A 14,917-nucleotide genomic window follows, 5' to 3' on the forward strand; every position below is an offset into this window, starting at 1 on the left:
GGTGAATGGCATTTCCGATTTTCCATTCATTCATTTAAATGGGGAAAGATGGTTTGCGATATAAAGTGTTTTGTGTCACTGGCAGTCCCTGTTATACGAAAACAGCATGTTCCAAGTTCACCACTAAAAGAAAAGTAGACCGTGAAAATCGACGACAAAAATTTTTTTGCAATCATTCTCTCTCCAAGCAGCAAAAGACTCGTTCTTAATGAGCCAGACTGCTTTTGGAATTGCAGGAAGTTCAGAGTTAAGAACAAGAACGCGAAATGCACTCAAATTGTCCTATCAAGCTCCAAGCAGGATTCTTGTCAACACTACGGCAACAGTGTTCACTTAAAGTGGTGTGGATTTATTTAAGCGCAGGAATCATTTATCAGAATCAGAAAAAAATGATATATGGCTGATGTTTGAAGGCAAACAAAAACAGGAAATGACAGCTAAAATGCCTATTAAGCAAGTAGTTCCCTGACTGCACTCGGTGTAACACGAAGAGTGGCCTAAAAACAAACTTGGTGTAAGAATTTTGAGAACCACTCAGGTGAAAACCACATGCTGCTTCATCAAATCTCAAATATTCTATCAAGTGTAGGAGCATACTCTCGAGTGTTTTCCTGACAATTTTACACATCAATCACACCCCATGCTTTACCCACTGACCATATGTGTGCATATAGTTGGATTTAAGTGGCGTGGTCACTCTGCTTACTGTAGCTGATCTGCGCAACACAGAGCATTTTAAACAATAGCGTTGCCCAGTGAAGTCTATCTGCCATGAACCGAATCCCTCTCGGAAATCACACGCACGCACGATCAAATGCTTTTTAACTTGTCTGAATGCCAGAGCGTGACAACCTACCCCCTACATCCCTACACACACTTTCCATCCCTCTCTCGTGGACACGAGGGAAGGTGGGGGGGATTATATGCACAAAGGCTGCATGCCATGTTGCCCACACCCCTCTGCCAACGCCCCCCCTTGTCCGCCCGACTGCATTAAAACATAAGCAGCTTTACTTGATAGGGCTCCATCCAGCTTTAATTACTGCAAAGTGTGTGGACGGGCGCTACACAACAAGCGAGGAAAAAGACCACTCGCCTGTAGGGGGGGTTGGCGGTTAATGTTGCAAGTATAGCGTTGTGTTTCAGATTTTTTTTTTTTTCACAGGCCCCGATTTCAAAATGTTATCTCAAGTCAGCATGCATTCTTCCATTACTCTGTGACTTGTGTTTCTACCCGAGGCCCCGCCTTCTTACATGGTCTGTCAATGCAGAAACTTACTTCATTATTTTTCATGTACAATTAATACTTTTAAAAACACATTCTGCCACTCGCTGTCAACTGAAGATGACATAACGCATGCTGAGGAAACAGGTAACGATGAATCACAGCTCACCTGTATTCTGGATTTGGTCATGTGATCATAGCAAATTGAGCCATGGTTGCTCGTTTCCTGTTTCCTGAGCACGTGTGACGTCATGTTCTGTCCACAGCAAGGGACCAAATTTATTTTAAAAATAATTGCACATGAAAATGAAGTTATCACATTAATTAGAGACAAAATATTATCTTCTTACTGCTGAGAATGGCTAAATGAGTCAAGTATCCCTTAAAGTTTTGCTGTTGTGAAAATTGGCTTCCCCACATTACACAAGAAAGCAATAAGAACTAATTGTCACTTGTATTGTCACCAATTCAGCAAACTGTTTCGGAGCAAACAACTTGCTAGCTTTCTTATGCTAACTAATATGCTTGCCAACTTGTCATAAATGTCAATAATTTAATAATTTACATTTTAAAGTTTTTTTTTGTAACTTAAATGACTGCTTTAGCCCGTAGTTATGTTTTGTTTTTTTTGTTTTTTTTTTAACAGTGTGTCATCCTACACACATTAGCACTCATGGCTTTGCGGTTCTCCACAGACGCCTCAACTCGCCTCGGCGTGTCCTCGAACAACCTGAGTGAATTTGAGTTAAGAAGAGCGACTTGACCACATTGTAATTGCTGAAAGGATGTCACAGTGCCGTGCCATAAATTAATTAGCCTAAAGCGCTTACAGAAAGTTGCTGTAATGGCGTCCACTGGAGAAAAAGCCAACGGATGGAGGTGATCTTAAAGTCTTGAGGGTTAAAACTTGATGAACAGAAACTCACTTAGTTGTGGTGAGTGTCATCAAGAATGAATTTGAAACCTTTAACGACGTTTGCATGTGCCGTCTTATGCCTTAATCATTGAATATTGTCACTTATGTCATTCAAACATATCAAATTATAGCCTACACTGGCGTTTTGATGCAATATATCATGATGCTTTATTAGCAATAGCTAGCTAGTACCTTTTACAAAATAGTTTATTTTTGAAACACAATGCTTTTCTTGCGCACTCAATCATATCCAGAATCGCACGTTTGTTTTTAAATTGTACGAATTGTGTCAGAAAAGTTCCAGGACTGGTGTCGCAAAAGGATTCTTCTGGGATCACCCATCTTTATGTTGTCTATTTATTCAACATGGACAACGTGGGGATCTTGGAAAAACCCTTTTGTGACTCCAGTCCTGGAACTTTTCTTGTCTCAATGCACCAAAATGAACATTTTCTGTCTCCAAAGTGGCGAACTAAGATTTTACTGCAAATGGATGGACGCTGTAAAAAGAAAGCCAATCACGGGGGGAGAATTGCACCAAGCACCTTACAACTGAATGTGGAATTGCGAAGACTCAAAATGGAAAGCAGCGAGCAGGCTTCCCACTACGGCTGCAGCTCATCAATAACATGGACATGATGGGAAATGACTCCCCCGACCTGACTTCCTCTCCACCTGTTTCTGGGTAAACTTTCACATGTGGCCCAGCTAAACCAAATGTCATGTACCGAAACTCCTCTTGTCCAAATGTGATTTGTATCTGCGCTGTCTTCTGCTGATTGATGGCTGCGTGCTCCTAGTGCAGGCACATGCTTGCAAATCAACTGCGGGGCTCCCAGTCAAAGTCAGCGCAGCTAACAGGCGTGCATTTCAAAAGCAATAACGACGACAGCGAAGCAATCAACTGTACGTGCACTGAGGCAATATCATGACATCATTGATCCCCCCCCCCATGATCTCATTGGTTAAAAAAAAGAAAAGAAAAAGGAAAGCAGTATTTCACAACCAAAATGTGCTTTGTCTAAGAAAACTAATAATTTTGTGTTTTGGGGGGAAAAAAAGAAGGGAAAAATGACTAAAGCCATTATTTTAGGAAATACTAAACATCACAAGACGAAATTAGAAAAAGATCTTCCGTTGCCTCATTTTTCTTAATTTAATAATTGTATTACATATTTGTTAATGTTGTTGAATTTGCAAACATTATGCTTTAATTACCACAAGTGTGGAGCTAGGCTGTGTTGTGACTTGGCTAGGCTAACTTCAACTTGTGGAAACAAAAGCCCAACAAAGTATCGGAAGAAAGTGCAGTAACGAAAGTATTGTCGCCTTTCAGTTAGTCTTGTTTTTCAGGTTGGCTCTTGAAATACTACAAAACAGCAAAATCTGACCTCACATTTTTGGCTTGTTCCTTTTTCTTTTCTTTTTTTGAAGGCACGTTTATCGATTCCCCCTCATTATTGAGCCCCTCGCATCAGGCTTGCATTGCAGGATGCACAAACACACAGCGGCTTCTCTTGGGTATTCAGTGCAGTGAATTTTCTCTCGACAAGTTCTCGACCCCGGTCCCCCCTGATGTTTCGCTCCACTGCCATCGCCAACGTTTCGCTCGAAAATTTCTCTATTTTTCACCTCGTGTTCCCCCACTCGACACCTTTTTGTCGCGGGAAATCAATGTGAGGACGTTTTTCCTTTTCTTTCAGCAAACGGCCAATATCGTTTTTTTGTTTTGTTTCCTTGTTTTTTTTTCCCCCTTTTCTTTTTTTTTTGCGCCCTGCCCTCATCACCTTCACACAAAGTAAAATCCAATATGAATGGCTGTGATTATTGCAAGGACGGACGCAGAAAGAGGTGAGCCAGGGCAAAACACACAAACACACACACAAGCCAGGTGGAAAGGATGAAAAAAAAATAAAAATCTATATTCGTGCCCTCTAATGTTCCACAGATAACGACAGCAGCTTCTTTTCAAACTCGTCTCCACGCCATCGCTAACCTGTCAATAAAACATAAAAAAAAAAAAAAAACTGCCTTAAATAAGCAGGCAGGAGACCTCCCGAGGGCAGCCGCTTTCACCTTACGGTCCGCATCACTCACTGATTATTTGAGTCCAATGACGTTTGAGATAGTTTAGTTCGGCAATGACTTGGAGGCAAGAAGGGAAATGGTGCGAGGAAGACAATAAAAAGCAATCATTTGGTACAGGCCCGAGAAAAAGTCAAGGAGAAGCACATTGGAAACGGTATCTCGTTTTTAGTTGATTTTTTTTCTGAATGAGGACATTTTTAGTTGAGATTCATCCAGAGACGAAGTGAGGGTAGCATTGAAGTCAAATGAGGCCATGACATTACATTCCACAGACTTTGTACAAAGCTGCCTCCAAGTTACAGCGCTTCAAAAGTTTATGCAATTTGGAGTCGGACGAAAAACCTTCCAGAATAATGTGCTCCAAACTGGCGTCTTTTCTGACCTCAAAAAACTTCACTTCTACCAGCATCAAAGGATTTACTTTGCACATAATTTTGGGTGTTTTTTTTTTTTTTCCCCCCCACAACACTGACTCAGAACCTTCCTAGGAGTGGACGGCCTAAAAAATAAATAAATAAATAAACGAATGGTACAGCGACAACACATCCAGGAGGTCACAAAGGAACGCAAGAACTGCAGGCCTCCCTTGCCTCAGTTAAAAAGAACCCCGACTGTAATGACAAGTTTGTTCTGATTTATTTGGTTGTTAGCATAGCTTCGTAGTGTTCCTACAGAAACAACATGCTCTTGATCTTCTCTTTAGGAACGCTACGGATGCTTACCTTGCTATTCTTTAAACCTGTTTCGCATTGCTCGGCACAGAGCCAGCTGCCATTTTACATCACTACGCACTAAATGTGTTGCAACGAAAACAACAATGGCGGCGTATGTACAAATAAAGTTTCCACAAAAAGTAGTAAACTGGAAACGATTTTTGAAAAATGATACGTAGATATGTTGGTAACGCATTCACTCGCAGCCATTTTCACTGAAGCAACCCCCTTCGCTGCCAGCTGTTTTACTGGATTTTGCACAGTCTCCAGAATATTCTGTTCTATTACTATAAAAACATGGAATCTTCTTTCACCAGGAAAAAAAAAAATGTATATTTGTATCTCTTTCCATTTTGCAGCAATTAGCATTAGAATATATAACTAAGTTTCTGTTGAAAACACTGGCAAAAAGAGCTTTTTGCAACATGGCCCTGGTTGATCTCTTATACTCTGCTGCCAGCTACTGGCCGTTTTTTATATTAACTACCATTGATTTAAGTGACCTCTTCATGACAGAAGCTGTACCAAAGCCTTCTGTTTGCTCTAGCATTAAAAACAAACATATAAAAATGTATAAATACATTTTGGGCTTGAAGGACAAAGTATTAAAAACATATTTACAGTATATGTTTTTGGGCTTGAACGAGTGTAACAACCAACTAAATCAGAGCAAGCTTGTCGGGTTAGAATTCATGAATCAACAATATGTAAGAGACTGCGCAAAAATACAAATAAAAAAAAAAAAAGGTGAGAAGTTCATAAAAAGAACATTACAAACAGGTCTCGGACTACTTTGATTCTTCAGGACCTGGACGTCTAGCTGTGATTGATGGGACGATGAATTCTGCTTTTTACCAGAAAATCTTCAAGGAGAATGTCCGGCCATCGGTTTGTGACTTCAAGCTGAAGTGACATCAATGCCACCAGACCACCAATAATGTCTGACCTTGATACCCTTACAGTAACATTGTTGAATATCCTGTAGTACGTATAGAGGCTGAAATCTGACCCAATAAAATCAGACATCCACAAAAGATAGACTGTTGGGAATAAATTCTAGAAAATCATTGAACAAATATTAGAAGTTGGGCCTCTGGTAGTGTTTAGCCCAGAGGCCCTCCTGGCCTTGACCACCACCTACTGAGTTACAGAAAACACAAAATGAATACAAATCCTCAAGGCCGATGCCCTCCCACGTTTTCGACTGCCAGGGGAGCCCAGATCGATACGGACTTAAGTCATGGAGACGAGCGCATAATTTATAACAACTGCCGTCGCGTTGCCGCCATCTTCATCAAACGGCTGTGCAGATGGCGGGTCGCGCTGTACCTTTAAATAACAAAGTTGTGACAGGGCAGCTGCGGTGCGGGTCAGCGCGCCAATAGAGAACAGATGGGCCTGTAGCGGTGCTGCTGGGAAGCCCCCCCTTGGTAGCGCCAAAAAATAACACCAAACCCTGACGCCTCCATTTGACAGCCAAAAGTGTTTATTGGAATAACATCTCCGCTCCCATTACCGAAGACACGTCTCAATGAGTCACTGGAGAAACATTACACAGAAATACTTTTGAAAGGAATAGAAAATGAAAACGATAGCAAATCGAATGGGGCTACAGATGAATTCTTTCAACTTTTGTTTGGACAATTTCTCCTTTAACTCTTTGTAGAGTTGTCTTTTTACAAACTTTTGTGCTCACATGACCGTGGCCACATCTGTTTGGAATTTACCTTCAAGTCCATGGAGATATGTTCCTCATGGGGGGAGACAAAGACAGATGTGTCGAACGCCAGACACTTTACATCTAAAATCATAAATCATGTTGACACGTGAATGCTACTTTTTTTTTTTTTATATATATTATTAACTATTTTTTTTAATTGTTTATTTTTATTTATTTTATTTTTTTAACCTAATCCTATTTTTGTGGAAAAGGTGTATTTGCAGTTTATCAGTGTTTTTCAAGATTTTATTATTTTTATTTTTATAATGGGCATCCATTACCATAAAATCCTATGAATAATACGCACCCCAAAAATCAACCCTAAAACAACCAACCCCTCACCCACCTCTCTGTAGTTCTGTATAATACGATCCGCCGATTTGTTGGTATCCTTTATCAGCAAAGTGAATAAAATTAATGAATACAGATTCAAAACATTCAAATGAAGTGTAAATATTTAAAATCCAGGTTCAAAACAAATCTTGTTTTTGTACAGTACAATCTTTTTGTAATTTCAGTAAGCTATTTTTTATTTACTGACTTTGGTTTTAAATGACTTTTGACTGTTTGTGTTGTATTCTTAACTCATTCAAACCTAAAAACGTGGAAACATGTTTTTTAATACTTTGTCCTTCCCTCCCCAAAACATTTTTTTTAATGCAAGAGCATACAGAAGGCTTTGATGCAGCTTCTGACATTGAGAGGTGTTTTAAAGCAATGGTAGTTACTACAAAAAAAAAAAAAAAAAAAAAAAAAAAAACGGCCAACAGGTGGCTACAGAGAGATAAGAGATCAGGCAGGGCCATGTTGCAACAAGCTCTTTTTGGTTAGTGTTTTCAGCAGGAATGTGAATAATAATGAATCTTAACGATATTCTAATGCTAATTGCTGCGAACATCAGTCAAAATCCAGTAAAACAGCCGTGAGCGAAGGGGGTTGCATCAGTGAAAATGGCTGCGACTCTATGTGAAGCATTTTGAATTATGTTATGTATGAAATGTGGAATAAATCAGTAATTCTATTTATTTATTACAACATACTGGTCAACATCTAAATAATGTCCTTTTTTTAGAATTAATTGGGATCTGCATAAATAAATAAATACATACATACATAAATAAATAAATAAATAAATAAAAATAAAAAACGGGACTAGTATACAAAACCAGGCAGATTGTTATACTAGTCAAACGACCTTTCATCACATTTTGAAATCAAAATAATCCTCACAAATCAAATTCCAACGATGCAATGTCCATTGCTTTTTAATGAACGGAGAGCTTCCTTTCGCGGAGTTGACCGCCATTTCGACTTTTGACGTAAGCTTGGAATTGTCAATATGCTATTTGCTTGTCCGCCCAATCTCTATCGTTTGCTAAAAGAGGTGGTACACTCACACTGTACATAAAAAATAAATAAAAAAAAATAAATAAATCAGATATTGCTACTAAATCCATCCATCCATTTTCTTGACCGCTTATTCCTCACAAGGGTCGCGGGGGGTGCTGGCACCTATCTCAGCTGGCTCTGGGCAGTAGGCGGGGGACACCCTGGACTGGTTGCCAACCAATCGCAGGGCACACAGAGACGAACAACCATCCACGCGCACAAGCACACCAAGGGACAATTTGAAGCGCTCAATTAACCTGCCATGCATGTTTTTGGAATGTGGGAGGAGACCGGAGTACCCGGAGAAGACCCACGCGGGCACGGGGAGAACATGCAAACTCCACCCAGGAAGGCCGGAGCCTGGACTCGAACCGGAGTCCTCAGAACTGGGAGGCGGACGTGCTAACCACTCGCCCACCGTGCCGCCCGCTACTAAATCAGATATGGAAAAACGTATCCATGTGTGAAAGCGAGAACATCTTGTTCAGGTGACGTGACATCGTGACCCAGACGGAGAACACAAGTCATAAGATTAGTCATTTTTCAGTGGAGGGGATTGGGGAGGGGGGGAAGGAGGGGTAGCAGGGTACATGTTTCAATCGATGAAAATGTCACCGGGGACAAACTATTTTCCTCAGTCGAGTTGTAGATAAATATTGTCCAATCCGCCGCTGTCAATCCGCCTTGTGGAGGCCCGACCACACCGCCAGCCTGACGGCACACGCACACACATACACACACACCAACGTGCCTCAGATTTCATCAGACACGAAACAGGCACCCACATCCAGGGTCGACGCAGCCGCTTGTGGCAATGTTTTTGTTTTTTTCTTCTTCTTTTTTTGTCAGATATTGATTTGTCAAGTCCTGATGAATGATGTGTTCTCAAACGATAACCCCTATCAATCCTCACACGTCTGCTTTTTGGACCTGACAAACGCTGGAAAAACATCAAATTCATCTCACACACGCACACAAATACAAACAGTAGAGGATGACACAAATGGATATAAAGAGATATGCTTCATATTTGCAGCTGACTGCTTTTTTTTTTTTTTTGCCCCCAATAAACATCATCGTCAGCTGGCGGCTGCGACGTGTCCAAAAGAGCATGCTGCAAATTAAGCAAATGGTTTGCTACGCTTTGAAAACGTGCAAACAACTTGACATTTTTAACGGCGTGCAAATTGAGATGCGCTTTGTGTGCCACCGCAGCGTCTTGGAAAATTTGATTAGCATATTTTAAGAAGACATTATAAGCCTTTTTACCCCACATTTTAAAATCTCTGTGGCATGATTTTGTCAAAAAAGCCCCAAGGATCAGCACAATCGTGCCTTGCTGAAATTAACCCATTCCATCTGTGGATTTTGAGCAGGTTGGATTACTTTTATTCAAGTTTGGGTTATTTATTTTGACCCTGCAGGCCCGAGCAGGTTGAAGATTAGAACTGAAGTTGCGTTTTGGTGTACTAATGTTGAACGGCCATTCTGCCACTTGCTGTTGACTAAAAATGACATCATAGATGCCTATAGATCAAGAAATGACCAATCATGGCTCAGCTTGCAAATGTCACATGACCAAACCCAGAAAACGTGAGCCGTGATTGGTCATTACCTGAGCCCATTTTTCAGTCGACAGCAAGTAGTAAAATGGCCGCCATGCCGAGATGGATTAAAAACAGGTTGGTTTTACTGTTAAATTCATATTCCACAAACACAATATTAATCCCGTTCTCGCTCAACACGGCGTCACGGCTGCGCTGGGCCCGTTTGGGACAGAAAATGACTAGAATTCAGAAAGCGGGTGTGTGCGTGTTACAGGCAGGTGGCCACTGCTGGCACGTCTGCACACGTTTGAATAGAGAGGCCCGTTGTATTTTTGGAGGGTCCACGTCTCTTTTGTGGGCATCTGAGAGGCCATACAGATCCCCGCAGGCGCCCATTTCCAGTGTGTGTGTGTGTGTGTGTGTGTGTGTGTGTGTGTGTGTGTGTGTGTATGGAAGCGTGCGAGCTGGCATCGCGCGGCGCCTCACTTCCCGTTTCACACCAGACCAAGCGGACGGGAGCCAAGAGGAAGAATAGAAGGAGGTCAGAGGGGCGCGCAGACGGAGGAAGTGCTATCGGGGTAATGAAAGGACGACGGAACAAAATCATCAGGGGGTTCCATTTGCCAGGATGACATAAACAAAAGCTCCCATGACACTGATGGCCATTGATGGGCAAATGTGCTGTGGATTACATTCTGCAAAAAGATCTTTTTCACAGATTTTTTTTTTTTAGGATGTCAACATCTTCACTCATTAATACAGCATTTCTCCCTTCCCTAAAATGGCCACTTGTCTTTATGCTTGTTTGGGCGGCTCCAAACTTAACTGAACTGTCACACATGTGCGGGCTTCTGCGAATAGTTTTCATGAGAGGCTGACCACCAGCATCTAGTTTTGCAGCAATTTGAATCACAGGTGAAGAGCGTCAAAACTTAAAACAGATGTTTAACTTCAATATTGTGTAACGTAACCCTGTTAATTTGGCTCACTATGACTTTGTGTAAAAGTGATTTCCATAATTATATTGTACAAGTGTGCTTCAGTTTCGCCACTTAGTGGGAGTGCAGGAATGCACGAGGTGGAAACAGTTTTCCTAATGACGTCATTGTTCGCCGTCATTACAACTACGAATGCCGAGAACTACGAGGAAAATTGCTTGAGTCAATTTAGCAACAATTCACTTTTAGACCAACTTTAGAAGCATACATGGAGGGGCAGGTGCTCAAAGAAAGAAAAAAAAAAAAAGGGGGCACAAGTACAATGTATAACTGATGGAATTCCGTCTACTGACTCTGGGTTCGAACCGCGGCATCACCTTGGCATCAGCTTGGAAGCAGAATGCACTGACTGCTGAGCTGAAAGTCAGCATTTGCCTGCATTGAGTGAGGTTATACTAAAGTATAATTGCACAGCTCAAGGTGGCATCTGTTACACTTGGAACAAGAGCTTGAAATACCTTACAGAAACATCATTTACAATATAAGTCATTGCAACTATACTTCTGTAAGGCTGTAATGACAACTCTCTTTAATCTTGAGCAGTCTGAATTGTAGCAGCCAATATTCATAACTCTTCACAACATACCATGTCATTGTACAAAGTACACAACTACACACCTTATATACAGTGCTTAGTAGGGAGCAGTGCAAAGTAAAAGTAGTCTATGGTTTACCTGTTGGGGTATGCTGAATGGCTTCTTTTGAGATCTGTGAAGAGATTGATGATGATGATGATGATGATTTTGCGGAAGCTGGATTGATTTGGTCAGAGAGTGTAGAAGCTACAAAAGAAAACGGGAGAATAATTGGTCAGACAAGTCTATGCAATGCAACAATTATGCATTGAAAGTAGCTCACTGCGAATAACTGCTGACAGTTTGGAGACTCTGATCTATCATTATCTACTTGCTCTCCATCTGGAAACAAGGCCCAGTTTGCTTTTGTATTCATCTATTTTACAACTCTTGCACCTAATCAATAACAAACTAGCTATACGTTGTAGTAAAATATTTAACTGAACCACAACAATGAATTTGTGCTTGTTCTTCAATGTATTTTATGTTATTCTTACCATTTGTGATATTTTTCATCCAACTGATAAGTCATTGGCTGCTTTTCACAGCATCCAGCAGCTACTTTGTGTTTGTTTCGCCTTTCCTTCTGTCGTATCTCTACAGAAGGAGATGTTGATATACTATAATCTAATGCATGTCATAAACATAGTGACATTAATACAATTCTAGAAATACCCGATAATTACAAGTTTGCTCATGGGACAGATTCATAATTTCTTATTACTTATTATGCACACCACCAAATGTATATATTTATAAAACACACGCACGCACGCCTTCATAAAAACTACCACTGCTGCTTACAACTAGCAAATTTGTACCACAAAAAAACACATAAGGACACAATGTATCAAACTGCACACTATCAATAAAATGGCAATGTTAGAAGCTGCTAAACCCCATTTTCTCCAAGCTGAATAAAAGCACAAAAGGCTAATTAATTACAACTCATGTCAGTACATTTTAACTTAAGTTAGCTGCTAGCAATTTAGCACGCCATGAAGTGTAACATAGCCGGGCTCTGATAATACCTACAAGTTCGCTCAAATTACGAGGCGCGTTTTGCGTGAGTGTTCTGTATTAAACACTACTATATCTTATTGCCTTTGGCATTAAATAATAAAAAAAAAAACGAAAACGGAGTGACCAACTTGCCGACAGCAGCAGCTGCAACTGCAGTGTTCGAATCGGTCGCTGGTCAGACTCAATCAGTGCCTTCAGCTGTCTCGTGTGGACGTCATCGTGCGGAAAGATCTTTTTTTTTTTTTTTTTTAAAGTATTTATTTATTTTTATAAACAATCAAGCGTTGAAATTTACTTTTGAAAGACAAAAAAAATAATTACATATATACAGAAATACATAAGTAAATAAATAAGTAGATCAATAAATAATTAATACTTTGGGCACTTCTTGCGAAAACAGCCTGTGCCTTCCCCCCACCACCCCCCATGTTTAGAACGTTCGAAATATCTCCCCACAGCGACATCTGGTGGCCAATTGTAAAATACTACAAACATAAAGCTTTCACTTCTTAACTGGTTTAGGCACTATGAAATGTTTCCACAAGCTGCTTCGCTATGTCTAAAAAAAAACAAAAAAAAAAAAAAAAAACATAATAATAATAATAATAATAATAATAATAATAATAATAATAACAATGATGACGAATTCTGTGGAAGCTGTACCTGAGATACATTGAATGGATGTAGTAGCTAGTTCACTGAGATCACTAACGTGCCTAGTGGCTTAGTGCCAACTGTTGGTTTGGCATGCTCTTCACCACCAGGTTATATGAACTCGGGTCAATGATGAAAGTGGCATGTTCATGATCTCTGTGTATGAACTACAGTGCAAGAAAATACAATGAAGCTTTAATCGGAAGTGAAAATCGAGGCTGAGAGTCAGCGTATAAGAGGATCCTGTTAGCGGCTACGGGAAGTTCTTTGTATCTTTTTTGTTGTTGTTGTTGTTTCCATCTGCGTCAGCACTTTTCCCCCGCTTGCCTTTATTTAGGCAGTTAGCAGCATCATTAGCGAGCGTCTTGGACAGCGCGTGACCTTTCCACCCCCTTTGCGCTTGTGCTCGTTCCAAGCTGGCTATCAAGTTTGGTCACGTCCCCGGCGGTATTGCTTTAAGTTCATTAGCGGAAGGTGATGCGACAGCACATTAAATGCCAGGAAGGCACGACGGAAATGCACTCAGCCCAAGTCATCCATTTCGTCGGATCAGCACATTGTTTGTATTATAATTACAGTCCATTATAGTGCTATTTATCTTTTTTCGCTTATATGTAGCTCGAAAAGCGCCGTCTGTGGGATTAATAAGACAACAATTTCACCGGATTTTTAAACACATACTACTTAAACATCTCAGCAATCATTCGTATTGAGGCCTTGCCTTTAATTATCATTTTTTCCTTATTGTTACCATGGAAACATAGCTCTTCTGTTTGCACATTTACATATTAAGCATGTAGCTATGATTGCTTTGGGGATAATGTGTCCACTGTTATCATTAAACAAGATACATAATAATCAGCAAACAAATCTTAACTTGGGAATAAATATTGGTTAGCCACACATTTCTTTATTGATCCCCAAAAAGGGCAATTCCCCCAATCACAAGAAACATAACAACAATCACCAACAGAGGGAGACATGAAAAAGTAAGTGGAAGGGGGAGGGGAAAAAGAAGGCTCAAGCTCTGCCCCTCTAAAGGGGACACAGTATGAATCTGGAAAACCCTTATAGCAGAGCTCAGGAGTCATACTAAATAATGTCAGATGGTCGCCTGTGAATCTCATCAAGACCCTCGTCACACAAACCTGCATAGCATCTGTGGGTCAAATGTGGTCGCTATTTTACGAATCCTGAAGAACAACCTTTCAAGTGCCCCTAGAATTGACCAAATCCCCCATAGGATGACCACTTTAAAACAAAATGGCAGACGTCCTGTGTGACGTCCTTTATGGCATGGCTTCTTCAGACCTTTTTTGGGATCTACTCATGATATTAATTCTGGGGTAGGCCTCCTAAACATACCTACAAGTAAATGTAGGTAAATTTTGAAACGGATAATTATGGCTGCAAAATGTAGTGAGTTCAGAGCATTGGAAACCTTCAATAATTGATTTAGTTGACATAAGAATAGAAAGAAAGCCATTTGAAGATGAAGAACATGACCTCAAAATGGCTGCTTCAAACCAAAATGCAGACTTTTATGACAAATCTCTGAGTTATTGTTAAAGGTTTTGGTACACAGATCCTAACAAAATCCTAGAGTAGCCCTTAAAAAGCTCCAAACTTATTACATACATTCAAAAGCACTTGTTCCATTACTTTTTTTTTCTTTTTTTCTTTCTTGGCACTGTGGTGACGTTATAAAAACTGACAGGAACAAGGTTCCCCATCCCTGATCTAAAGGTTACTGCTGCTTTTCCCATTACTCAACTCATCGATGCCTACAGAAAGAGCCAAATCGATGGATACATTGTCAGCATTTAACACTCGGCACGATCCAAACATGATCCATTGATCTGTGAGTGTGTCGCGTTTTGTGTGGAACTGTGCCCACTGGCTTGTTGGTCGGTTCAAGCAAATGCCGATAAGCCAATCGTTTCTGAGATTTTCATTTGTTTGTATCCTGAATGGCTCTTCTCGGCAGGGTCATGGCAAATCTTTACCTAAAGCAACAATTTGGATTGAAGTTCAGTTCTGACAATTTCCAATGAAGGAGCTCTTCTACT

At 40.5% G+C, this 14,917-nt stretch overlaps 1 long non-coding RNA gene across 1 annotated transcript in view; it reads right to left on the reverse strand.

Moving 5' to 3' along the window:
• The window catches only part of LOC144031093 (uncharacterized), a 25,040-nt gene extending 12,641 nt beyond the window's left edge, over window positions 1–12,399 (reverse strand). Inside the window, exons 1-3 of the long non-coding RNA XR_013287437.1 lie at window positions 12,327–12,399; window positions 11,669–11,768; window positions 11,271–11,378 (exon numbers count right to left, since the gene is read on the reverse strand). This is a non-coding gene — a long non-coding RNA (uncharacterized LOC144031093). The remainder of the gene's footprint in view (window positions 1–11,270; window positions 11,379–11,668; window positions 11,769–12,326) is intronic.
• Window positions 12,400–14,917: the final 2,518 nt, after the last annotated feature.

The sequence above is a fragment of the Festucalex cinctus genome, chromosome 12 (genome assembly GCF_051991245.1).
Source record: "Festucalex cinctus isolate MCC-2025b chromosome 12, RoL_Fcin_1.0, whole genome shotgun sequence".
Taxonomy (NCBI): domain Eukaryota; kingdom Metazoa; phylum Chordata; class Actinopteri; order Syngnathiformes; family Syngnathidae; genus Festucalex; species Festucalex cinctus.